Source organism: Antechinus flavipes, chromosome 3, assembly GCF_016432865.1.
Source record: "Antechinus flavipes isolate AdamAnt ecotype Samford, QLD, Australia chromosome 3, AdamAnt_v2, whole genome shotgun sequence".
Taxonomy (NCBI): domain Eukaryota; kingdom Metazoa; phylum Chordata; class Mammalia; order Dasyuromorphia; family Dasyuridae; genus Antechinus; species Antechinus flavipes.
In genome coordinates, this window is record NC_067400.1 from 584,032,601 (window position 1) to 584,058,156 (window position 25,556).

At 36.0% G+C, this 25,556-nt stretch overlaps 1 protein-coding gene across 11 annotated transcripts in view; it reads left to right on the plus strand.

Moving 5' to 3' along the window:
* Positions 1–25,556, plus strand: part of EIF4G3 (eukaryotic translation initiation factor 4 gamma 3) — a 386,518-nt gene that overhangs the window by 77,080 nt on the left and 283,882 nt on the right. For 8 of the 11 annotated variants that reach the window (XM_051988317.1, XM_051988318.1, XM_051988320.1 and 5 more), the window contains exon 1: positions 19,698–19,716. The exons of 1 other annotated variant lie outside the window; for it this stretch is intronic. The gene's annotated coding sequence lies outside the window, so the exon portion shown is untranslated. Of the gene's footprint in view, positions 1–19,479; positions 19,574–19,697; positions 19,717–25,556 lie in introns of those variants that run through there. 2 more of the 11 variants (XM_051988325.1, XM_051988326.1) reach the window with 2 other exon arrangements.

The following is a 25,556-nucleotide window of genomic DNA, read 5'->3' on the forward strand; positions in this document are numbered from 1 at the left end:
TTCACCCTCCTTAAAGGAGCCACATGTAATTAAGAAATACAGGGCGGAAAAGTTCAGAAAAATCAATTGATTTATTAGACAAGTTTTGACATAATACACAGTGTTTCACATTCATTTTCTCTCATTACTACAAAGAAGCAGGGGGAGGAATGTTTTCTCCTTTGGGGTTAAACTTGGCCATTGTTACTCCATAATATTTAGTTTTAGTTGTTTTAATTTTCTTGTTCTTTCCATTTACATAGTTGTAATTATTGTATTTTTTGTTTTTCCAATTATGCTTCACATTGTTATCATGTTATCAAAACAGGAATGATAAATTTGCAGTATTAATAGAGGAAAACCATAACTTGCTTAGAAGTACTAGAATTAATGAAATCAAATGAATATTAAACATAGGCACCAAATATCATATAGCATCTATATTCATGAAGGGTTAACTAAATTGTTAAAAGATATAAGTAGTAAAACAATGATAGGGTCTTTAATATTCCTGTGTCCGAATTGGACAGATGAAACAAAAGGGAACCAAACAAACTCTTAGGAAGTTAGAAATATAAGATGTTGACTTCTGAATGAGAACAATGAAGAATACAAAAAAATTGTGTGTATGTGGAGATATATTTGTCAGTGGCACATGATAATGTCTCAAAAGTAGACCATATATATGTTAAACAAGACAAATAAAAATTCATGCAAGAAAAACCTCAAGAAGACTAGAGAGGTTTTTTTGCAGTCTATAACTCAATAAAAAAGTAACATTTTGTAGTAAATAAAAAAGTAAATCACTGTATTACAGAATGGAAATTAATATTAATTTTCAATATTATTTTCCTACGGTCAGTTTATTTTAAAGCTTGATTTTAATAATTATCACAGCTGGCAAAAAAGAGACTGCATAGATACAAAGGAATTTGCATTCAGAGACTTTGCATCCAAATCTTGGCTCTGCCAGTTACTAGCTGTGTAACTGTAGAAAAGTCATTTAATCTTTCTCGTTCTCAGTTTCCTTATCTATAAAATGTGGTACCAGAATAGATGTCTAAAGTCTATCTACAGCTCCCAATGGTAGGGGTATTTGGTAAAACTTAAGTCATGGTAATTTTTTTCATCCTGTCTAGTTTTTTGTTGAAATTTGATTAGGAAATTTTCATCTTTTTGAAGGTCATTTATTTCTTCTTGCAAACTACTTAGAAGCCCTTTGTTGCATTTTGAAATTTTTGAGAAATAGATTCAAAATACCCTGAAATCCCTCATTTGGAAGGTTTCTAAATAGGTTTTAAAATTTGGTTTTCATGTTTTCATAATTTTTATATTATTTTTGGGAAGTAAAATCAAGTTAAAATAAAAAAAAGAACCATGAAATCACAGTGGAGGAAAAAAAAGGAATAATGGAAACCTATTTATATGTCAACAAAATTGAGAATTTTAGGAATTAACTACCAAAAAATCCAGATTAGGAGAACTTTAGATTTCCTAATTCAGTTTCAGAAATACACCTTGAAATTTCAAAAGAATTACCAAAAGGGAGGCAGGAATCCCTGGTCCACATGGATTTGCTAAAGAATTGGGCCATATTTTAAAAGAACAGTTAAGTCTTGACTATACTGAGTTATTCTCAAATTTTAAAAAAATCTACCATATTATTTTTATTAGACAAATATAGTTCTGATAGGGAAGAAAGAGAACTACAGATTGTTAAAATTAATACAATCACATAAAAAAATCTGAGAAAAATTTTACAACAATATTTAAAAAACATTCATTATGATCAAGTTGGATTTATATTTTGGATGCTAGGAAAACTAAATTACTATAATGGTATTTAGTACAAATATATGAAAAATATAGCACTTATTTTGAAAATCATTCATAGTATAGGAATGAAAGTACATTATGCAGTATAAAAAGTATATATGTGAAACTAACATTGTATTCACAGGAGAAAATTAGATGTTTTCACAGTACAGGAATAAAATTAGGATATTTCTTTCCCCTCCTTTTACTTGATGTAGTTGAAAATGTCTTTTTTTGATATAGTTCAGAATCAGATGTAGATTCTCATATAGTTGATAAGAGAAAAGACTGAAAGGCAAGGAGACCAAACACTTATCTGCCAATAACAAGGAATAACAATAGAGGAATGACTTATAATAAGTCATTAGTCAATAAGTCAAATAATGACTTATTTAGCAAATCTGAGGGAATCGGCAAAGAAATTAAATCCAGATAAATAATAGTTTCAGGAAAATATCAGGATACAAAATAAACCCAGAAAGATTGGCAGATTTCTACACAGTAGCTAAATCCAGTAGGAACAGAAAGGTAGATCTCATTCAGAATATCTTCATTCTCTTATATCTTCTCTTCAGTAATGATTACAGGAGTTATGTTACCTTAATTGTTTTTTAAAATTCTGTTTTACTTTCAGGTTAACATTCTCACCTACATATCCTCCACCTCCCATCCTAAGAGTGCAAAAAAACTCCAATTCATTTGGCAGTTTTGTTTCTTTGGTTAGAAATTTTGGCCAGTCTAATATTATTTCTACTTGTATAACAGATTCAATCAGTGAGATAGGGTTATTAAAGATAGCTCACAAGGACTTACTAAACAATGCTAAAAAACAATTTTTTTTCTTTAAATAACTTTTTATTGACAGTAAAAAAACAGTTTTAAAGATATCAGCTACAACTGGAAAATGGAATTATCAAATAGTTAGATGACTTGTCAATGTCAAATCAGTGTTGAGACTTACATATATCCACCAATCTATTAATAAGAGCTATTCCTTAACCCACTTTTCCACTTTCCCTGCTAAATCAACTGCCCCAGACCAAAGGAACCAGCCTTTGCTGGTTTAATTAAACATTCCTGTTTAATGCTTAAGTGCTTTAGATCAGAGATGTGTACTTTGCACCCAAAATTTAACCCTCTGTTTTCTCATAGAAATATGGTGGCTATTTTATGTTTACTATGATCTAGCCTGATTATTCATTTGTCATGAGAAATGGATTTAGGTGTGGGATTCTGACGTCTGATTCTGACATCCTTATGTAATTATACGTTTTACCCCTAATTTGGTTCTTAAGGAAATTGTTTCACTTATCTAGAATTTATTGACTAGAATTTTGTAGGATTTAACATGGAAGTCACTCAGATCATTTGTCTTATTTTCTTTGGAAGCTGATGGAATTTGATAATAAGCTTATTTCTTACTAGGATAAATCTTAAGTTAAAATATAAGCAAAAGAAATTTGGCTAAAGATGAATACTTATAAATGGTAGTTTCCATTATATATCAGGGTGGTTAAAGGCAGAAGTTAGTTGCGTTTGGGGATAAACATGCTGAAGATCACAAGAATATCAGACCAGAAGAATATCAAGAATATGGTAGTCTTTCAACTTTAGGAGGCAGTGCCATGTAAGCAGGGTAGACAAGGTCCTGGTTTCAATGTTCTCTAGCAAGGAAAATGACTTTCAGATCTAGAGGAGAACAAAAGGAAATGCCAACTTGGGATTGCTGAGGCCCCTGAGAGAGCACAGAGAGAGTCCTCCATGAGATGTGGGGTGGTGACATGTTTCTATACTATCCTTTTTATTTATACTGTTTGTTTTGAATATACTTCCAGAATCATATTCTGACCCTAGATCTCATTCTTCCAAGCCTCAGGTCTCAATGATAGTTAAGAGTTGAAGTTGGCTTTCTTGGCATTTGGATCTTTGGTTTACCCTATTATGCTTATTTTGTGTATCTGTTAGATAGTAATTTTAAACCATAGGTTTTATTGCTGTTATTAGCTTGTTATTAGCATTCTTTTACATTTTGAAAAAACAGCACTAAGGTGCAAAGTTTTGCTGATTTAAGAGTGTCTTGTGTCTGGTGAAGGTGAAGTTGTTACTGCTGTTGAGTTTTTTGACTCAGTAGGTGGATAACAATTGTGTAGGGCAAGATTGGAGCGGAGTGTCCTTGTATAGTTGTGGAGTATAGACTTTTTGTTTTCCTCCTTTAAAAAAAAAAACTCAGTTGATTTAAGTGATCAAGTTTCAGGCAAATCTTTTTAATAGCTCTTTTTAGATATACACCATGTCTAAGATCATCATTACTTAATTTCAAGTTTTGGTCTGGAATTCCAAGCTTAATTTTCAGATATCATCTTGGCTGATTATTCATTTCTCGGAACTGTCTTTCTCATCTGATGCTTTTACCTTCAATTGCCATGCTGAAAACACCCCTGCCTCTTAAGGTTTTCAGGACTTATTTTCCACTTTGGGAGAGCTGACTTCAGAGGGCCCAGAGAAAGGATAGAAAGGATCCAATGACTTAATTTGTACTAGAAAAATTATCTGAAAGGTCCTGGGAAATTTTAAAAAATGAAATTGTGAAGATATAATCAGAAATGATTCTGGTTTGGGGAAAAAAGCAAAGCTGGCAAGAGAGACTGATATGACTACTTAGGAAATTCAGATTGATAACTAACTGAAGATAACAGCCACTACAGTATTTATGGTGGGGGCTTTAATGTTTGCATATCGCTTTATACTTATCATCCTATTTTTTAGCCTTCTATACATCCTGGGGGAAAGTGCTACAGGTCTTATCATTTTGCAAATAAGGAAAGATGGAGCTTCAGAAGAAGCATGTGTCCCTGGTGACCAAGGTAGTTAAGTATGTATAATGGAAGTCAAAGCAAGTCTTGCCGAGTTTCGCATGTCCCTGGCCACACTGCTTCTCCTAGAGCCTGAGCCAAGAGACCGGGGGGCCCAAAGGGAAGAGCTGGATAGTGTTTACTTCTTTTTCCTCTTTCAAAGGTTATGGTCTCTGATCTAGAAATAACAGATCACCCAGATGAACAGCCAGGGGAAATCGAGTCAGTTCATGTAACAAAGCCTGCATAAACGATGTCTTTGAGTTATTGAAAGATTTTAAGATGTGATTCTTGAGCTACTGTTGGATCTTTGAAGAGAATGGGAGAGATTTCATTTTACAAAATATTCAAGAGAATGGAATCTAAAAATTATATAGATAGTAAACTTGATTCAGATTCTTAAAAAAAATCTTAGAATGTATGATTAAATGCTTTTAAGATGGTTTTGAGCATTTAGAAGTGTAAATCATTACTAAGATTCTAAAAAAGTAACTTCTTGCCCCCTTCTAGCTTCCTTCACTTCTTCTTTTTCCTTCTTTCCCTCCCTCTTCCCTTTTCCCCTCCCTTTCCTCCTTCCCTTCTCTCCCTCCATTATCTTCCTTCTTCCTTCCTTCTCTCCTTCCCATCTCTTCTTCCTTCCCGCCTTCTCTTCCTCCCTTGTTTCCAGTACCTTCCATTTTTAGAACTAGTTTTGAAGTATTCAAATGATTGTACTTGTAGATCTAGATCAGGGGAATTTTATAGCCATCATATATATTTAGACAGCAAAGTATTTCTCAGTCTCTCAACTTAAGCTTCTGGGCAAGATAAAGAGATTGAGACCCAATGATAGCATATTAAAGTGGATTCAAACCTGGTTTAATGACTAGACTTCTGGGATCAAAGAGAAACTGCTCCCTTCACAGGTTGCCTCCAGCTGACTTATTCCAGCCTTATTATATACTATTCTTGAGTATTCTTCTATACCTGTGCTCCAGTCTTCTATTTTTGTTCACTTACACTTTTATGCCTTAGATGATCTTCTTGTGCCTTCTCAGAAGCCAAATTGTTTTTCTGGTTTGTTCAGATGTCACCTTCTGTATGAGGCCTTTTTGATCCCTTAGATGCTAGTGCCCTCCAAATTGCCTTGTATAAATTTTGTCTATCTTTATGTTGATACATGTTATTTTTTTGTGTCTAGCTTTAAAAATGTTTTTCTCTCTTTTTTTCATTTTAAAACAAAGGGCCTTTTAAAAAATATCAGTCATTTCTCTATGTAATCTCTTTCTCTTATGTTCTTCTTCCCCCTCCCCCCCCATCAGTCCTCTCTTGATGATAATGCAAATTAATCTACTCTCCAAAGCAACCACTTCTGATGGTGTCTGTAATATTTTATGGTAATAGTCCTTCAATTCTGAGTGTAGACGTATGTGTTTTATCTTCAGTTGTTGGGAACAAAAACTAAATCTCTTTTTCCTTAAATCAATTTTTTCTTTACATTTCCTATTTTATTTTGAGAACACCATCATCTCCTTCCTTGCTTAGGTTTAGAGCATTAGATTTTTTCACTCTTTATCCAATTATTTGAAAAGTCTTCCAGATTTTTTCATCTCTTTTCCACCTCCCCCCATTCTCTCGGATGAGAAGCCTGTCTTTCTTCACAGTCTCTCTTTTCCCTTCCTCATCGATCTCTCAGATGCTTTCCATGTCTCAGATGATGATGTGGTCCCTCTCCTTATCATGGCTGACTCCTCTTGTTCATGTGATCCTATTTCATCCTGGGTACTTTTGCAGATTTCCCCCTCAGTCATCCCCAGAATGAGGTAGCTGGAACTGATGATCTCTAAACCTCTTCCATTGCTCCTATTTCGATGACTTGACTCTTCTGGCTTACTCCTGTCAGTCAGACAGGGGCATAGAGGAATGCTGCTTGCCTTCCCTGCCTGGTGTGTTCTCTCCATCTCCTGGCTTCTTTGGCTTTCTTTAAGACCTAGGTAAGATCTCACCTTTGTCAGGAAACTTATTCACTTTCCCCCTCTCCCCCCGCCATATCCTTTACATCTTATTCACATAGTCAGAGCTTATGTTTTCCCAGTAGACATGTGTGGTCATGAGAGTTGGATTATAAGGGAAGCTGAGCACTGCAGAATTGATGCTTTTGACTCATGGTGCTGGAGAAGACTTTTTAGACTGTCAGCTGAGCTGAAATTGGCCTATGACCCTGTGGGTGGCCAAGAGAGTCAGAACAAACAGAAGTTTAATTTCAAAGTGAGGAAAATGCTTGCAAGTGGGAATCCCCTCAAGTAGTAGGACTTCACATGCTGGGGAGAAGGTAGTATTTTATATACATGTAAAAAAATTGCCATGAGTGGGGTGGTCCACAACATAATCATTCTTAAGTCTTGGGGAGCAGTCCCTATGCCAGGCTTATGCTGTCCTGTGGGAAGAATCTCCATGTTGATTGTCTCATAGAAGAGTAGAGATCCAGGAGTGTGCTGGGAACAGAAGTGCAGTGCCTGCTTTGGTTCACTTAACTGCTAGAACAAACAAGCATTGTGAGCGTGTCAAGAAGTGTGACGGATGATTCTCAGGTGCTAGGGAAATGGGGAGCTCCAACAAATCTAAACAGTTACTATAATGGACTGGTTCTGAGAAGGGAGATTTACATGTTACCAAGGTAACCAAGAAAACTTGGAAATATTAACATCAAGACCCATCTAACAGAGGCATGGAGCTAACTGAACACTCTTTTAGCCTGTTGTAGGGCCCAGCTAAGAGAGAGCCAGACAGAACAGGCAGGAAACGTTGGTTAAGGGAACAGAGGATGCAGAAAAGATAGTCCCAGATGCTTCAGGTAGTTATCTGGGCCCTAGATATCTTTCCTTGGACAATATGCTTTATTCTCGGAACAATGCTAAAAGGACATTTTATTTCTCTGGTTTCAAATCTAGAGTTCCAACCATTTAAAATTGGCTTGCTGATTTTGAAACTTCAGAGAATATTAGTTTATATTTGCCATTTTTATCCTTCCTTAAACTCTATACTTGCTCTTACTACTAAACTGCTAAACTCTTCCTGCTATTGCTAGGATTTCCAATACAGTATTGAAGGATATTGGTGACAATGGGCATCCTTGTTTTACACTTTATCTTAATAGGAAGGCTTCTAGTTTATCTCAATCCTAAGTAGTGCTTGCTGTTGGTTTTAGATAAAAATGCCTTTTATCAATGTAAGGGAAAACCCATTTATACTTTTAGAAATGAATGTTGTATTTTATCAAAAGTTTTTCCTTTTCTGTTTTTACTCTTCTGATTTTAGGTCTCAGTATCTTATTTGTTTCACAGAGGGAATTTGATAGGATTCCTTCTTTATATATTACTCCAAAAAAAATTAATATCGAAATTAATTGCTCATTAAATCTTTGATAGAATTTACTTTTAAGATCATTTGATCATAATGCCTTTTCTTAGGAAAATCATTTATCGCCTGTTCTGCTTTTTAAAATTATCAGAAAGATGTTTTTAAAATGGGAAAATAATTTTACTTTCTTTACCATTATCAATATGATTTATTTGTAAAATCTAGTTAATAAAACCTTAGAACTTATTACAAAAACTCAAAAGCCTGAATTTCCAATCATACATACATATACATACAGACACATATATTTTAGAGAAAACAGTCTAATTTTCTTTTCTCAAAATTTACTATTCCATTTATTTAGAAAACTTTCTCATTACATCCCAGGCAGAGATATCCACTTTTAGCAGTTCCCAGACTGCATTGCATGCCATTTTCTCATATTTGCTTTGTGAAATTCATACCACCATCTCTGTAATTAAAGCTCAGAACAATGGTAGATTATAGTCCCGGGAATTTTTTTTAAACTTTAAATAGCAAAATTTCAGTAATTATGAGTTAGAGCTTGAGTATCTTTCCTGATAGTTCCTTATTTGTTAATATTTCATCTATTTTTTACTTCTAAATTAAAATTAACTATACTTCAGAGCTTCATACATGTAGTAAATATGTGATAGTTGATACATCATTTATATGTTGAATGAACATCTTTTTTTAAATAGTATTTTATTTTTCAAATACATGCAAAGATAGCTTTTAACATTCATTTTTGTAAAATTTTGTGTTCTAAAATTTTCTCCCATCCTTCCTTACCTCTCCTCTTCCCAAGATAGTAAGCAGTCTGATATAGGTTACATATGTGCAGTTCTTTTAAACATACTTCCATATTTGTCATGTTGTGCAAGAAAAAAAGGAAAAGAAAAAAAAATCATGAGAAAGGAAAAAAAAACACACACAAAAATAAAGAGGTGAAAATACTATGCTTTGGTCTATATTCCGTCTCCATAGTTTTCTTTCTGGATGTGATTGGCATTTTTCATCCCAAGTCTCTTGGAAATGCTTTGAATCACCCCATTGTTGAGAAGAGCCAAGTTCATCACAGTTGATCATCACATGATCTTGCTATTACTGTATACAATGTTCTCCTGGTTCTGCTCACTTCATTCAGCATCAGGTCTTTAGGTCTTTCCAGGCTTTTCTGAAAGTACTCTAGTCATCATTTCTTACAGAATAATAATATTACATTACCTTCATATAACATAACTTATTCAGCCATTCCCCAGCTAATGGACATCCATTCAGTTTCCATTTCTTGCCACTACAAAGAGAGCTGCTACAAACATTTTTGCACATGTGGGTTCTTTTCTGCTTTTTGAAGTTACATCTTTAAACCACTTAATATATTTTCAAAATAGCCAAGGTTTTCAGATGAAAATGTGCTATTATAGTAAAATTATTATTACTGTTGTTATTACCTGTTTTATAACAACAAAAAAAAAAACCTCATTAAGTATTTAAGCGTTTCCAAATATCCACATTTTTATCATATCTTTAAAAGCCCAATTCATAATCTAATAGTATCTAAATTAAAAGAGAAGTTTTGTCTAACATAATTTCTGGTTTATAACAGTCTCTCAAATTTTACAATATATATTTAGAAATATAATACAATTTAGAAATAGAATAATATTTTAAGCAATAAACTTCATATATGACATCATTTGCATTTCCACTTGTTACACACAAATCATTGATAGCATTTTAAAACCACTTTAGTGTTATCAGATATGCAACAATTACATTCATTTAAAGAAATAATAAAGTGCTCAGCATATGCCAGTCAACTGCGTCAAGTAAGCACTTTACAATCATACTATTTTAATCTCACAACAATCCTTGGAGGTAGATACCATTATTATTTTTCTCTTTACAGGTCAGCAAACTGGGGCATACAGGGATAAGATAACTTGCCTAAGATTATACATTTAACATATTTCTGCACACAGAACAAAGAGGAGTGGGCTCACCAAGAGCAGAGGCTGACTGGTTCCCTACCTCGTACTGCCACGCTAGGTGCTGCCAGGGCACCTGGCTCTTCTCAGGTAGCAGCTGGGCAGTGAAATTAAAAAAAAAAAAGAAAAAAAAAAGAAAGAAAGTCCATACCAGAACACTTTGCTTTTTCCAATTTCAGGAGTTCCTCTTTTGGTGTTGGATCTTCCACACTTCTCTTGCAGTACTCTCTTTCTATGATGTCTTTTGTTGTAAGTGCGTCTGCCTCTGGTCAGCTCTGCTGCTGCATCAGCATGTCATTTCCCCCTTTGCCCACTTTGTCAGATGAAGTCTTCAGGTAGACTGGACCATCTCAAAGATCCTTGCTTATGAAACATTCCATGTTCTCGGGTCACTTCCAATGTGAACATTCTGTGACTCTATGACTCTGCCTCTTTGACATTTGCTGTTGGAGTCACATCTCAGAACATCCCTCATTTCTAGTTAGATCCTGTTAGTGCCAATAATAGATAATTCCTTATCTGTTTTTTTTTTTTTAAACTCAAGTTTGAATTTGTTACAACTTACTTTTTAAAAAACATATACTGTCTTCTGTATATGCTTTTGATTTAAAGTCTTTCTTTCCTGGAACTGAAAAGATTCTGACCCTTGTTGACCTTTATCATAAAGTTCAGGAATCCCAAGGTACTGTAGCTTTGGACTTGTTCTGATTTGTTTCATCATTTCACAAATTTTATTTTCTTATAAGTGAAAAGTGATCCCCCTCCCTCCAGCCTCTATCCATTGGGTTATAGGGTTAAATAATTCCAGCAGATTTTTCCCCTTTTCTGATTGCTGTTTTTAAATCACATAACACAAAGATTATAACAATTCTTTATTCGACTAGTTTCATCTTAGAGGAATTAGGGTATTCATCAAGGAATTTGATTTAAAACTTTTCATCCTATGATGTATATATTGTTTCTTACCTAACAAATAGTTTTCCTGAACTTTTAAAAAATGTGTTATTCTTTTTAAATACTCATTGCAATTTTTTTTGAGACATCAAATTCTATGTGTGACTGTAGTCCAGAGCTCTGTTCTAAGCCTTTTACTCCTTTTTCTTTTATACTTTGTCTCAGTCATACCTTTAGTTTCAGTGGGGTCAACCTCTGTAAAGGTGATTGCCCAGAATCTCATAACTAGCTCTCCCTTCTGTTTTGAGCTTCAGTCCTGTATTGCACCTGTCCTCTTGGTATCTCCGACTAGATATGTCTAAAACATGATTGAGACAGAACCCAAGACTTTTTCTCCTCAAAGGTCAACCTTTGCCTTTAACTTACTTATTTGTGCCAATGTTATCATTGATCCTTAAACCCAGGTTCAAAATCCTGGAATCATCTTCATTTTTTCCTTTCCTTTACCCCCAAAGCTAGGAAGTCTTTCTGTTTTTACCACTTTGCTATCTTGCATTTTTTTTTTTTGAAGGTTACATGTATTTTATTTAATTTTATTTTTTTAATTTTTTTTTATTAACTTTTATTTTTTATTAAGGGTCAGCCTAGTGCTGACCCTTAATATCTCTTACTTCATACTATTGCAGCAGTGTCTTTTTAATTATTAGTTTTTTTTAATATACTTTATTTAACATTCATATTTTTGGAATTTTGAGTTTCAAATTCTTTCCTTTCCTTCATCCCTCTTCTGCCTTTTGAGAAGGCAAGCAATATGATGTTAATTAATACATATGAAGTCATGCAAAACATTTTTATAGTAGCCATGTTGCCAAAAAAGAAAGGCTAGAAAAACGATGTGAAAAAAGTATTCCCTGAGCTGCAAAGTGGAATTGTCTTGGATCAATGCTTTGATCAGAATAACTAAGTCTTTCCCAGTTGATTGTCTTTGCAGTATTGCTGTTACTGTATACAACTTTCTCCTGGTGCAGAAGCTTTCTTTCTTTTTTTCTTCCTTTTTTTTTATTACAGATTTTTATTTACAAGTTATATGGATGGGTAATTTTATAGCATTGACAATGGCCAAACCTTTTGTTCCAATTTTTCCCCTCCTTCCCCCCCTTCCCCTCCCACAATGGCAGGTTGACCAAAGCATATATGTCCTAACAGTTATTTTGCTGTACAAAAAGAATCGGAGTTTGAAATAGTGTACTATTAGTCTGTGAAGGAAATCAAAAATGCAGGTGGACAAAAATAGAGGGATTGGGAATTCTATGTAGTGGTTCATAGTCATCTCCCAGAGTTCTTTCACTGGGTGTAGCTGGTTCAGTTCATGACTGCTCTATTGGAACTGATTAGGTTCATCTCATTACTGAAGATGGCCAGGTCCATCAGAATTGATCATCATATAGTATTGTTGTTGCAGTATCAGTATATAATGATCTCCTGGTCCTGCTCATTTCCCTCAGCATCAGTTCATGTAAGTCTCTCCAGGCCTTTCTGAAATCCTCCTGCTGGTCATTTCTTATAGAACAATAATATTCCATAACATTCATATGCCACAATTTATTCAGCCATTCTCCAATTGATGGGCATCCACTCAGAGACCGTGCAGAAGCTTTCTATTGGTTTCTTTTCTTCAAGTCTCTCCTGTGTCCAGCCATCCTCCATATAATTTCTGCATTGATAATTCCTAAAGCACAGATGTGACCCTATTATTCCCCTGCTCAAGGAACAGCTCCTCCTTGTCTATTTCCCTTTAATTCTTATGCCTTCCCTAGTTGATTATTTCCAGTTTTTTCTTTTATCATAATTGTTTGCATGTGAGCTCCTGGATGTCCCTTTTTAGCCTTTTTTCTATACCTCACATGTAGCACAGTGGCTGTGCTTGAGATAGTTGTATTTTTGTCTGGGACAGTGTGTTTAATATTTTCTTAATAAATGTTTGTTGAGTTGAAATTGAAATGAATATTGTTAGTTTTGTTATTTGATAATGAGTGTTCTCGGTATGTTAAACACAGTAAAAGGTATATGTGGTTTCTCTAAGAACTTTGGTATTACTCATATTACTCATATATTTCTTATAATAAAGAAAATTACAAGACAAGTTAAAACAGGCTAAATATACGAGCAAATTAATGCTTCTGGATTGTTGGCCTTCTGAAACTGGCTTTTATTAGGAGCCTTCTTGCCAATTGGGCTTTACTAGCTTATTTGTTTAATCAATAAGTGACCTTTTTTTTTCACTTTTTAGGGCTAAAATCAGATGAGATGACAAAAAGCGGGTACCATTTGTAAAAACATAAACGGGCCATAGTGATTCTTATTCTTATTTCAAAGTGTAGAGGGCCGGAACTCTGGACAAATATACTTGCAACACAGTGTTAACTCAATGGAATTGATGAGATAATGGTTCTCTAGTTCACACATATTCAGTATGCTGTAATGATGTAATTGTAATAGAGTATATAAGGGCTAAGAAGGACTGGAAGATAGACACTCCAAACCCGAACTCTACAGCAAAGGATAATCTAGGGTGTATTCGTCCTTTGTAGTGAACCATCAAAAAATTAAATCTCAATTTGGGAAAAAAGGTAACTTTTTTAGCTGTTTCAAAGTCTGGGTTATAATATTTAATCACATTTGTTCCATCTAAGTCCTCCCTCCCCCTCATTTTTTTGGTTCTAACCCTAGTCAGTTTCTATGTGAGATTTGTGCTTTTCAAAGTCATTGACTAGATGTATTCAACTACTTTTCTGGGAAATCTGATCTGTCAGCATGAGCAGCTATTTGTACCTCATGAACCATCCATTGGTAAATTCTGCAGAAACGTGAAGGAAGGCTTTCTAGACGTGAGACATGTGTCATCACTGATGTTGGAACTAGAGCTTAGGTAGTGGAGGCTATATTTTCTTCAGGGGGAATGAGCCATGGTCAGAACAAAGATTTTTAATAAATCCATAGGAATAGTTTATAGAGATTCAAGTTTAAATGTTGCCATTTTTTTTAATAGAGTAAAACTTTTTGGATTTAAATGTGTTAGGAGCCAAACATTTAAAGTTAATTTGAAGGGAAAAGAAAGATGAATTGATGTTATTTTGTTGGTAGTACAATCTAAAGGGTACAAGACAGATTGAAAAAAGTTTAATTTTTCTGTTTCTCAGTGAAATTTTGCATATTACATTTCATTATAAGCCATGACAATGCATTTTTTAAAATCCCTCAAAAGAAACCCTAAATTTATATTATCTTCCCTGTTATTGCTGTATTAAGAAATATATATGTCATATGTGTATGCTTATCTTAGATAAGCATTTTTTTCTGTTTTTGGCACCATATGGAGCATCTTTTCTGATCTCTCAGTGTATGTTTGCTTAAATATGGCTACGTAGGTTTACTGATTTTCTTGAACTTCTCTTTGAATGTGCCACTGAGGGATGGCTTTGACAGCAGTACATAGTAAAGGAGAGGGGGGCAGGGGGGCCTTGGTCATTTGACCAGACTGCTAGGAACTAGGATGTTTTCTTTTGCTATTTCTAGGTCCCTTGGGACTTCTTAGAGCTTCAGTTTCTTCTCTGTAAAATGGAGACTAATAGATTACATTCCTCAAAGTAACGTGCTGAGAATCAAATGAATTAGTGTAGAAAAAAAGTATTTTCTAACCATAAAATTATGATGCCTATGAGATGATTTTGTGGATCAGAGGGCCAAGAAACCAGATGATCAACTATAAAGGTTGGTATAAACTATATTGATCAGCTAGGCATAAAATGATTTCTACTGGATCTGTACCTTTTATTCTGTAGAATAATGTTTTGAAATGGAACCTTCCTACCTAGTTTGCTCTAGTAATTCCAAGTTACCCCCCTCGGTTCCAGTTTTGAATTTCAGGATTATTAACTTTTTTTGGTACATCGCCCTCTGTTTGCATCTTATTAATAAGTTTCTTTAGGGTGGTTCAAATAAGTTTAGATGTGACAGGGAGTTCTCAGGTTATTCTTTAATGGTTACTGAAAAAAATCTAGAAATGAACATCTTACTTCCCATTGCAATGTCAGCCCATATCCTTGCTCTCCTTTTATTTTAGGTTTTCCCCGGGGCAGGGGTCATTTTGATGGAGTCAAGATGAATTTTATTTAAATTAATGCCTTTATGTGCTACTTAAACCTTAAAGCACTATTTAAATGAGATGAAATATAATTATGTTTTCTCAGGAGTTCAATGCTTATATTTTTACAAACCCCTTTAATTGGTTCCTGTAAACATGTTTTTATATCTGGATTCAGCATTCTATCACTTGGAGACCTGGGTTCAAAATCACATTTGCATTTGTGACATTGAAATGCTACCTAGCCTCTGAATCAGTTTCCCAGTGAAATAGGTGCAGTGGTGCTTGTACTAACCTTAGGCTCCTTGATTGGTTGTGTGAAAGTACTTAGTACAAAAAAGTGATAATGTCTGCATGTGAGCTGTTAATGTAACATGTGGAAGATGTAAGATGTGGAAATCTTTCCCCTGTCCTGTTTGTCGCCGCTTTAGTGAACAATTTCTTTTTTAATAGTTATCAAAATATTTTTGTATTTATTTTTTACAATAATATTTTATTTTTCCAAATTCATGTAAAGATTGTTTCCAGCATTCAATTGTAAGATTTTGTGTTCCAAATTTAATTTGATACAAGTTAAATATGTGCAGTCCTTTTAAACATATTTCCATATTTGACACATTATGCAAGAAAAATAAGACCCCCCCCAAAAAAAAAAAAAAACCATGAGAAAGAAAAAGCAAGCAAACAAAAAAAGGTGAAAATCCTATGTTGTGATCCACACTGAGCCTCCATGGTTCTCTCAGGATGCAATTGGTGTTTTCCATCCCAAGTCTATTGGAATTGTCTGGAATCGCCCCATTATTGAGAATAGCCAAGTCCATCAGAGTTGATCAGATGAACAGATTCTTTTAAGTTCTGATATCTTTATTGGATGAGAAAGTCTTAGCTAATCGAGGACTTGATGTGAACCAGATTGGTTATAGCCTTGGCAAAAGGGACAGAGCCGACTGCCTAGGTCCTGGGAGCTTGCTGGCCCGGGGATTTGCTTATTCCTGTCATCTGGAGGAGGGGTCTAGGCTAGAGGGCTCCAGCTAAACTGGCCCCCTGAGAAGGGACTGCTCTGCCTGGCTCCTTGGCTGTTGCTCTTGGTCTGCCCATTCTTTCCAGCTCCAGTGTATGTCTCTGGCAGTCTGCCAATGGCACCTCCCTGCTGCCCCTTTTCTACTGGTCTGAGCTTTCCTCTCAGCCCATGAGAGTGTCTGATTAAAAGCTCCTGGCATGGCTCAGGCTGGCCTTCTGCATCGCATATTTAGAGAGTCCCAGATTGCTTTCAGGTCCGGTCCTAGGACGCTGCCCTCAAATCCATGTTACGTACACTAGTAATTATAATGATGACTTTAACGTGGGGTTTCAGTGTAGAATTACATCTTTCTATATCTTCTTGTTCCTCCCATTCTGTTTGTTCTCCTTTTCCCACCTTCTTTCTCTTGATCCTCTGGATAACCATTTTAAGTATGTACTATCCTCCCCTTGAATCCTTTGCCCCCTTCCATGACTTCTTATGCTTTGCCAAACCCTTGCTAATTAACATATTGCATATCTGATGAATGGGTACATTCAGGAATAGACTGGTGCCAGTTCTTTCTGGTGAGCTGATTGTTAAATTTAGTCTGAGTACTAATCAGGAAAGCTACAAATCAGGGCTTGAATTACATTTGGATGATTATCTAGACTTAAAATGAAGGAAAACAAAATTTCCAGTGTCCTTCTCTCCCCGGAACCAATTATTAAACATTTACTAGCTCAGCCCTGACTTAATGTAGATTTTTCACACCATCTTGTCCAGTCAGTCCTTTTCATCCTCTTCCCTAAGTGACTCTAAACCACTCCTCCCACAGGCTCCTTGGTGCTTTCCCTCCTGACTTCCTCATCTTCCTGACTCCATCCTCTCCTTCTCTCCTATACCCCCAAACCCTTTTGACTTCATCCTCCATTCTTCTCTCCTTTGCTTCAGTCTCTGATGAAGAGGTGTTTCCTGGATCTGGTTGCCCAGTGTCTCTGCTGGAGGTTTTCCTCCAGCATCCTTCCCCCAAACTCCTGTAATTCAGGGTCTTCTCACCTAATGCTTTCTTGCTTTCTGTTTATAAACATGTCCAAGTTTCCTTCGTTCTTAAGAACCTTTCCCTGTTGGGGATAGGCTGGACCTCTGTCTGGATTGTGAACCCAGGTCTCCAAGTGATAGAATGCTGAATCCAGATATAAAAACATGTTTACAGGAACCAATTAAAGGGGTTTGTAAAAATATAACCATTGAACTCCTGAGAAAACATAATTATATTTCATTTCTCTGGGTCCCCTCTGTGTCTCCCCTACTTCTCTTGCACTTGGGAGGCCTCCTTCCTGCCCTCCTGGAGACATTTCTTAGTTGCCCCCTGGCACAGCCACTTCCTTCCTTGGCTTTGTTGGCCACCGGACGTCTGGTCCGTGGAGCCCTGGGTCTGGTAGGTCCTTGGTAGGCTCCTCCTGTTTGATTGATTCCCACCCCCTACTCTCAGGGTTTGCCCCTTGTAGGTTCTCTTCTGCTAGGTCAGGAGCATCCTTGAAAGTTCCCAAGGTGAGTAGCTATTCTTGTCATCTCTGGCTTCTGCTAACTTACTTTTCACCAAACCGTACAGATCTTAAATCTCAGATCTGATCATGCTGAAGGAGCTGCAGAGGCTCCCGAGAATCCAAGAATAAAATCTAGGTGCTGGTGGTTGGTATTGAAACCTCTTATGATCCCATGTTTGCAGGCCAAGACCTTTTTATTCATTTTACTTCAAGCCAAATCTGCCCAGGGTTGTTTGTAGGCAGTGACCTTACCTGATTCTCCATAACTTTACGAGAACATGCTTGCCCATGTTTGAAATATACTTCTTCCTCTCCTCTTCCTCCCAGAATCCTTCCCTTCTTTTGAAGCTCTGCCTACAGGCCTCCTCTCACATGGGTGCTGCCCAAATAGCCTCCTACCATGTGCTGTGTTCTCTGTCCTCTGAAAATTACTTGTGTTTAATTCATATGGTTTTGTTACTTTTAAAAAAATCTGTGTTCATATTCTCCTTCAGTAAACCTTGTGCCTATCTGGGATAGGAACTGTGGAATTCTTATCTTTATATTTTGAGCATACTACCCAGCCCATAGATATACTTTTTAGGGAATTTTGGATTACAAATCCCAGATGTGTGTGCCTTGCTTAGAGCCTTTCTTTTTTTTTTAAAAAAAGTTTTTTTCTTCAAATATTTAATAAATTCTAGTTGTCCTAAACAACCAATATTATTTAGTATTTATGGCATGCAAATCACTATGGTCAGTAGAAATGATTATAGTAGTTTTAAAGACATTAAGTTTTATGATATTGAGGGAATATAATTATTTACAGCTTCACTATCAGGCAATCAAGGTTAAATGGCAATTAAGTGCCTATATTGTATGCCAGGCTCTAGGGATACAAAGAAAGGCAACCTTCCCCCCAAAAAAACAGTTGCGGCTGTCAATGAGCCCACTGTCTAATGGGGGAGGCAATGCAGTAAACAATGATGTACAAACATACAGGACTACAGGACATATGGGGAATCTTCTTAGAGCAAAAGCAGGAAGAGGAAGGTCTGGAAAAGGCTTCTTGCAGAAGGTGGGAAGAAGCTTCTTGCTAGGAGGATGGGCATGAGAAGGGAGCATTTCCGGCCCAGAGGGCGCGTTCCTGCATGACAGACTCCTGGGCCGTGAAGGATTTGGAGTGTCAGAGGAGTTTGTATTTGATCTGGGATGTGGGGTGGTCTGGACAGAGACAACCGAGTGGCGGAGGGACCGGCCTGAGCTGAGATGAGAGGTCCACCAGAATCTTTGGAAATAATCCAGGTCTGAGGTGTCAAGGGCCTCTACTAGAGGCTTGATGGTGTTTGTTGGAGAGATGTCGTGGAGGTAGAAATGAAGCCGCTAAATGATTGTGGTGGTTTTAAACTAGGGGTTGCCACCAATGGGGCAGAATCATGTTGGTTTAATCTTTTACATTTGTGGTGCACACGGTGAACCCCGTTCTTGTTTCATTGTGGTTAATTTTCTAATTCAGAAGCTTCTTTGAGGAAAGGGAAAACTGGGAAACAGTCTTTTCCCATGTTCTTCCTGCTCTGAGGCAGAGAGGGAAGATTCTTTAGGGACACCTCTTGGTGCTCACCTTTTTCCTCCAGAAATCGCTGTTGGGTAAATGTTAATGACTAGGATTTGTGGCCTTGCCTCCTTTTGGAGAGAAATGACTGGGGAGAGAACAAATGAGTACTTGGAGGTCAAACTTGGAGGCTTTCAGGAAGGTTTTTGGCTGGCTGGATTCAGGTTGCAGCTGTTGCTTTAAGACTAGCTGGTGGACTGTGCTGGATTGCAGTATCTTTCCTTTGGAAGGAGAGAGGAATCGGCTGGAGGAAGTTGGAGCCCAGCCCCGCCGGGAGATGCAGTGTTAGTGGTGGAGTCAGCCAAGGGAAGTTCAGATGGCATGCTCTACTTAAAGCAAGAATTCTTCAGAATCATCCCTTTGTGGAGGTGCTGACTGTGAGTCCCTCCAGTGCCAGGTAAGGCTGCCAGGGGATAAAAGGCTGGACTCGGAGGAGAGCTCATCATTGAGGAAGTTTCCATAAACATCCATGATGTTACATAACTTGAGCTGCTTGGATCTTAAAATGGATCTTTATGACCCGCTTCCTCTGTGGTATAGGTAGGCAATATTAAATGTATTGTGCCTTTTTTTCCCCACTTAGGTTCTTTGGCATTAAATCAGGTTAAATTGGCAATTTACAACAAAATCTGAATGCTTTGAATGTTCAGGATTTGTAGTGGGTGCCTTAATGCTTTCTATTACAGATGTTCCTTTACATATTAATAGTATGTTCTTTCTGGAAAAAACAACAACAACAACAACAACAAAAAAAACTATTTCACAAGCCAAAACAAGGAATGGGAAAATTTGAAAATTTCTGTCTTTGTTTTTCTACTTGTGATCATAATTAGTTCAGTTTTTACCCATCTCTGTAATCTGACTAATGACTTCTAGGCTAACTAAGGATAAAAATACAAAGCAAGTTGAAACATGCAGCGAAATGGTGACCCATGAGCCAGTGTGGCAGTGGGATACTTGATCCATTTTTCTAATGAGGTAAAAAGGCATGTTTGAAAGCATGTACCATTCCTTATTGGTTGTGACAGATTTTCAAGTGTAATAGGAGAAGATATTTGCTTATCTCCACCTAAAAAAGAAAGAAGCAGCTAGCGATTCATTCTTGGGATAAAGGGTTTGTTGAGAGCTAGTAATAAGCTCAGTGGCAGGCACCATTAGGATGAAAAATGCAACCATTTTGAGAAGTATACTTTTAACATGTTATTTCATTCAAGTTGGTCTTTGAAATTCACTCATTTCTTAGAGAAATGTGAAGTAATGCTTGTCACCTGCTGATCAGTATAGTTTCCTAGGTTTAAATCGTTAAATCAGCTTATTAGTTTGAAAAATAAGCCCTGGAACAAAGCCCTTATTGCGGGAGGGGTTTTCTGGACACTGGAAGGAATTCTTCCTTTTTTGTGTTATGATTTGGGATAGAGGAAATTGTGAACATTGGAGTACAATTTTTATATCTGAATTTTCTAATCTTTGCCCTTTTTTTTCTAACTTTTGTGGCTTTAAATGTGATACTATATGTTTTGGGGAAATGTTTAAATAAAATTTCTGTATTACTATCAGCTATGTTTAAGATTTTTAAAAATTAAAACAATTTTTTCAGTTATGTTTTCAAAAGAATCTCAAGTAATTTGCTAGGACAGAAGCACTTATCTACAGATCAAAGGGCTTTTTTTTTTAACAGAGCTGTGAGACATGTGTGCTTCATCTCTCAAAGAATTCTCTGTTAGAGTAATCATAGTGTATTGAAAATCAAATTTTAAAAATGTCTTTTATATTAAGAGTGTGTTTTAGGTTTAATTTATGTCCTCTACTTGACTGCTTTCCAGAAAGGTATGACATTGAGTAGCATACTGGCCACTTAAAAATAAGAAGTGGTTTTTCATGAGTTCATAGAATTTAAAGCTAGGCAGGCAGAGATCTTGTATACCAGTCCCTACATTTTACAGATGAGGAAACTGAGCTAAAGAGTGGAGGTGATTTGTCCCAAGTTCACTCAGGTAGTTAGTAACAGAACTGAGATGTGAACCCAGAAGCTTTGTCTTCAAAATGCCAGTTAACTATGTGGCTTCCTTATTGAACATTGGTTTGTAGAGCTATGTGAGTCATTAATCAAAACATTTTATTTTAAAATCTGCAGATTTACCATTTGGACCATAACACCTTAAGAAAATTGTCTCAGAGGTATTGAAGCATCCTTTATCTGTGCAGGGAGAAGAGAGAGTCAGTGCAGGTTCACTTGAAATCATAGGTCTTTGATGGGCTATAACATTTTTTTCATTGAAAAGCTTTTAAGTATAATAGAATCAGTTTTACCTGGTTCTCATAAATTAAAAGCCTCTTTTATTTCTGAATATTGAGTTCCTAAAAAACAGATGATTTAAATTTTATGAATAAGGTTGTATACACCCTCTTTTTTCTATTGATAATCCTCTATTAACTGTAGCTCTTTTAAAAATATAGCTGACGTTTATATAGCACTTTACTGTTGCAAAACTCTTTAACAGTGATTATATCATATGGTCCCCCCATCACCACCATGAAGTCAGTAGTTGAGTTAATACTACGCTCATTTTAGAGGTTAGGAAACTAAGACCCATCTTGACCATAGCAGAATAAGGCTTGACTATAAAAGCTGACTTCGGTATAATTTTTTCTGAACACTCTTATGTTTTGGTTTTTATTGTTAAGTAAATGAAGTTGAGGTGCATCTTTGGTTTACCCATTTTTTGTCAGACCTATTTTTTTCCTCATGTGAAATGGTGTCTTCTTCACATTGTTATTAAAGTTTTTAATCATAACCAACAGAGATCAAGTAAAAGTCCTTAAGGCTTCACAACCTCAAGTATTTTATCTTTTAGGATGTTATATAATTAGTGTTCCTTTAAGGATTTCCCTCTTTTTTGGGGAGAGTGTGGGCAACAGCTCTAGAATTTCATTAGCTTTGGGAATTGATAGTAAGGACACCTTACAACAGTGCATATCCTTGGCCATTTTTTTTTTCTTCTCCCTTTCTCCTCTATCCCCCTCCCCCAGCTCATATGTTGTCCAGTAACCATCAGTCCATAGAGGTTGGAGGAGAAGTACTAACTACAAAAGAAGTTTAGAAAGAAAATTTGTCTGTCATATATCTCACTTGACCAGATAAGTTCCCTGAGAGAAAGGGAGAAAAATCCAAGGACTTTGAAGACTAGAAAAGAAAATAAGTGTCTAACAAAATGATAAGAGAAGTTATCCAAGCTGATAGTTATCTGGTTGGAAACAATATTCTATGGCAAATGAGAAGGAAAAGAAAATTGAATGCCTTCAAGAAATGGTTGTGTAAAAAATCATTAAGATAAAGTGATAAAACAAGGCAATTAATTCAGGAGACGTGATAGTGGTGATCTTTTTTCCTGGATTATTTGTTTGTTAATTCTGATGCCTTCAGAGCAAAGTATTTGTGATTAGTCTTGACTCCAAAATACAGTAAGTTCTTAGGTACTCACAGGAAAAAGTCCTGGGAAGACAAGTGGAATGGGTCTGAACTTTTATGATTGGATAGTTTTATCTTTTAAAAATGGGTGCAAGGCCTGAGTCTGTTAGGAAAAGGGAGGGTTTGGTACAAAAACTCTTCTTTCTGGGTTTCCAAATTGTCATGCATGTCCTGTGCTAGATGCTAGCAAAAAAAAATTGAGAAGGAGCACTTAAGGACTCAGAATTTTTCTGTAGAACTAAATGTAGAGTGAATACTTTGTTTTATTGATCTTGCTGTTTATGATTAGATAGTAAAGAATAATAGCTCAGAGCATTTTCTCATTAATTTGTTTCCAGAATAAAAACAAGACAAAAATTTTTGGTTTAAACCAATGCCCTGGAATATTGGAATTGTTGAAATCAACAATTTTTTTCAACTTTGATAACAAAACATTCTATTTATCTTATGATTGATCAAATAATTGAGATGCTATACCAAAAAAAATCATGGCAAAGGCCATGATTAAGAACCTGGTTCTAGTCCTGCTCTACCTTTAACATTCTCTGTAGGATTTGGGCAAATTGCTTAAGTTCCTTATATGTTAGATGAGGGGGCTCAGTTTGAAAGTGTTTTAAGTCCATGAACTGTTGAATACTAGCTTGGCCACAACTTCTGTGTTCTCAAACCCAGTGCTCAATTCATTTCTGTAGGGAGGAACCAACCCGAAGTGGATTAGCTTGTAATATTTTTTGTCAGCCTATTATTCCCAAAGGACCTTCATGTAAATATAGTTAAATTGATTAAAAAAATGAAAAGTACTTCTGAGCTGTCAACAATTTCATTGACCCCTTCTAGAGGTTGTGATGTTCATTTAATTTGATTAACATTCCCATGAGGAATTTAGGGAAATTACTTTATTCACATTCATCTATTCATTTAATAACCACAAAATACTTTATGATATTACTGTTATTCCTAATAGTGAAACTGAAGCACATAAGGAATTAGAGACACATAGGCAAATCAGGGTCAGAGAGAGATCCGGTATTAGATATAGGTCTCCTGGATTCCATTTTCAGTATTCTTTTCCTAAGACTTTTAGAAAAGATCTGTATACAAAGAGGACCACAGAGTGCTATTAATTTACCATATTATACCATTTTCCTCATAGATAATTCACATGGAATGAAATAAATGAAATCAGCATCCTCCAGTAGTAGCTTGAGATAAAGGGTTACTGGGAAATTAGTAGTCTTTGAGATTGTCTTTTGAGATTGTCTTTGAGAAAAAGTGAATAATTAATTTCATGAAGTGATGAAATCATTGAAATGGGCATGAAGAACGTAGAACCTTCTCTCTGTCTTTGTAATATGACCTAAGAATGCATAGAGCTTTAGGTATTGATTACTGATGGGAGACTTGATTCTCATATAGTAGCACTCATTCTCTAGCTGCAGAGAGCAGAAACAGCATTTTAGAAGAAAGACTTAACTTCATGTTTTCTGCTAATCATGTGATTATTGCAGAACTCTGTTTAATTCAATGAAAGCTTTGTTCCAATTGGAGATAATCTTCAGTCTAGAGGAATCAGCAAGACTTTGTGAAGGATTAATTAGCCATAAACTTTTTTTTTTAATAGCTTTTTATTGATAGAACGCATGCCAGGGTAATTTTTTACAACATTATCCCTTGCACTCACTTCTGTTCCGACTTTTCCCCTTCCTCCCTCCAGCCCTTCCCCCAGATGGCAAGCAGTCCTTTACATGTTGAATGGGTTACAGTATATCCTAGACACAATATATGTGTGCAGAACCGAACAGTTTTCTTGTTGCACAGGGAGAATTGAATTCAGAAGGTATAAATAACCCGGGAAGAAAAAACAAAAATGCAAGCAGTTTATATTCATTTCCCAGTGTTCTTTCTCTGGGTGTAGCTGCTTCTGTCCATCTTTGATCAATTAAGGCTCTCTTTATCGAAGAGATCCACTTCCATCAGAATACATCCTCAAACAGTATCGTTGTTGAGGTATATAATGATCTCCTGGTTCTGCTCATTTCACTTAGTGTTAGTTCATGTAAGTCTCGCCAGTCCTCTCTGTATTCATCCTGCTGGTCATTTCTTACAGAACAATAATATTCCATAACATTCAGATACCATAATTTACCCAGCCATTCTCCAATTGATGGGCATCCTTTTAATTTTCCAGCTTCTAGCCACTACAAACAGGGCTGCCACAAACATTTTGGCATATACAGGTCCCTTTCCCTTCTTTAGTATCTCTTTGGGGTATAAGCCCAGTAGAAACACTGCTGGATCAAAGGGTATGCACAGTTTGGTAACTTTTTGAGCATAGTTCCAAATTGCTCTCCAGAATTAGCCATAAACTGTTGAGAAACTGCCCCTTTACCAGATTTTTTTTTTTTTTTTGATAGAGCATGGAAAAACCTTTGCAGTTTAGTTTTGTGGAGTATTAGGCTTTTTGAGCTAAATTTTGTACTTTTAGCCTCTGCTTAAATCCAGAGAGGATAATAGCCATACTAGCTGCATAAAATATTGGAGTTGTCTCTCTGGCCTCTAGACATCATTTAGTGCATCTCCTTATTGTGCAAGTGAAGAAATGGAGCTGAACTGATAGTTGTCGTCCAAGGTTACCCAGTCCTTTAGTGGCAGAGTGGTCACCTGACTCCAGGGTTTTTTCCATTATACAACACTTTTCTTTCAAGAACTTTCCAAGTTCTTGAACAGAATGTGTGTGTGTGTGTGTGTGTGTGTGTGTGTGTGTGTGTGTGTGTGTGTGTGTTTAAAGAAATGATTAATGATTTCAGGAATAAATGATTATATTTCTTTTTATCTACTAGAATTTGATTTAAAATTTTTTATTGTTGCCTTTGGTTTTTACATTAATATTCATTTCATAATGGTTGCCTCA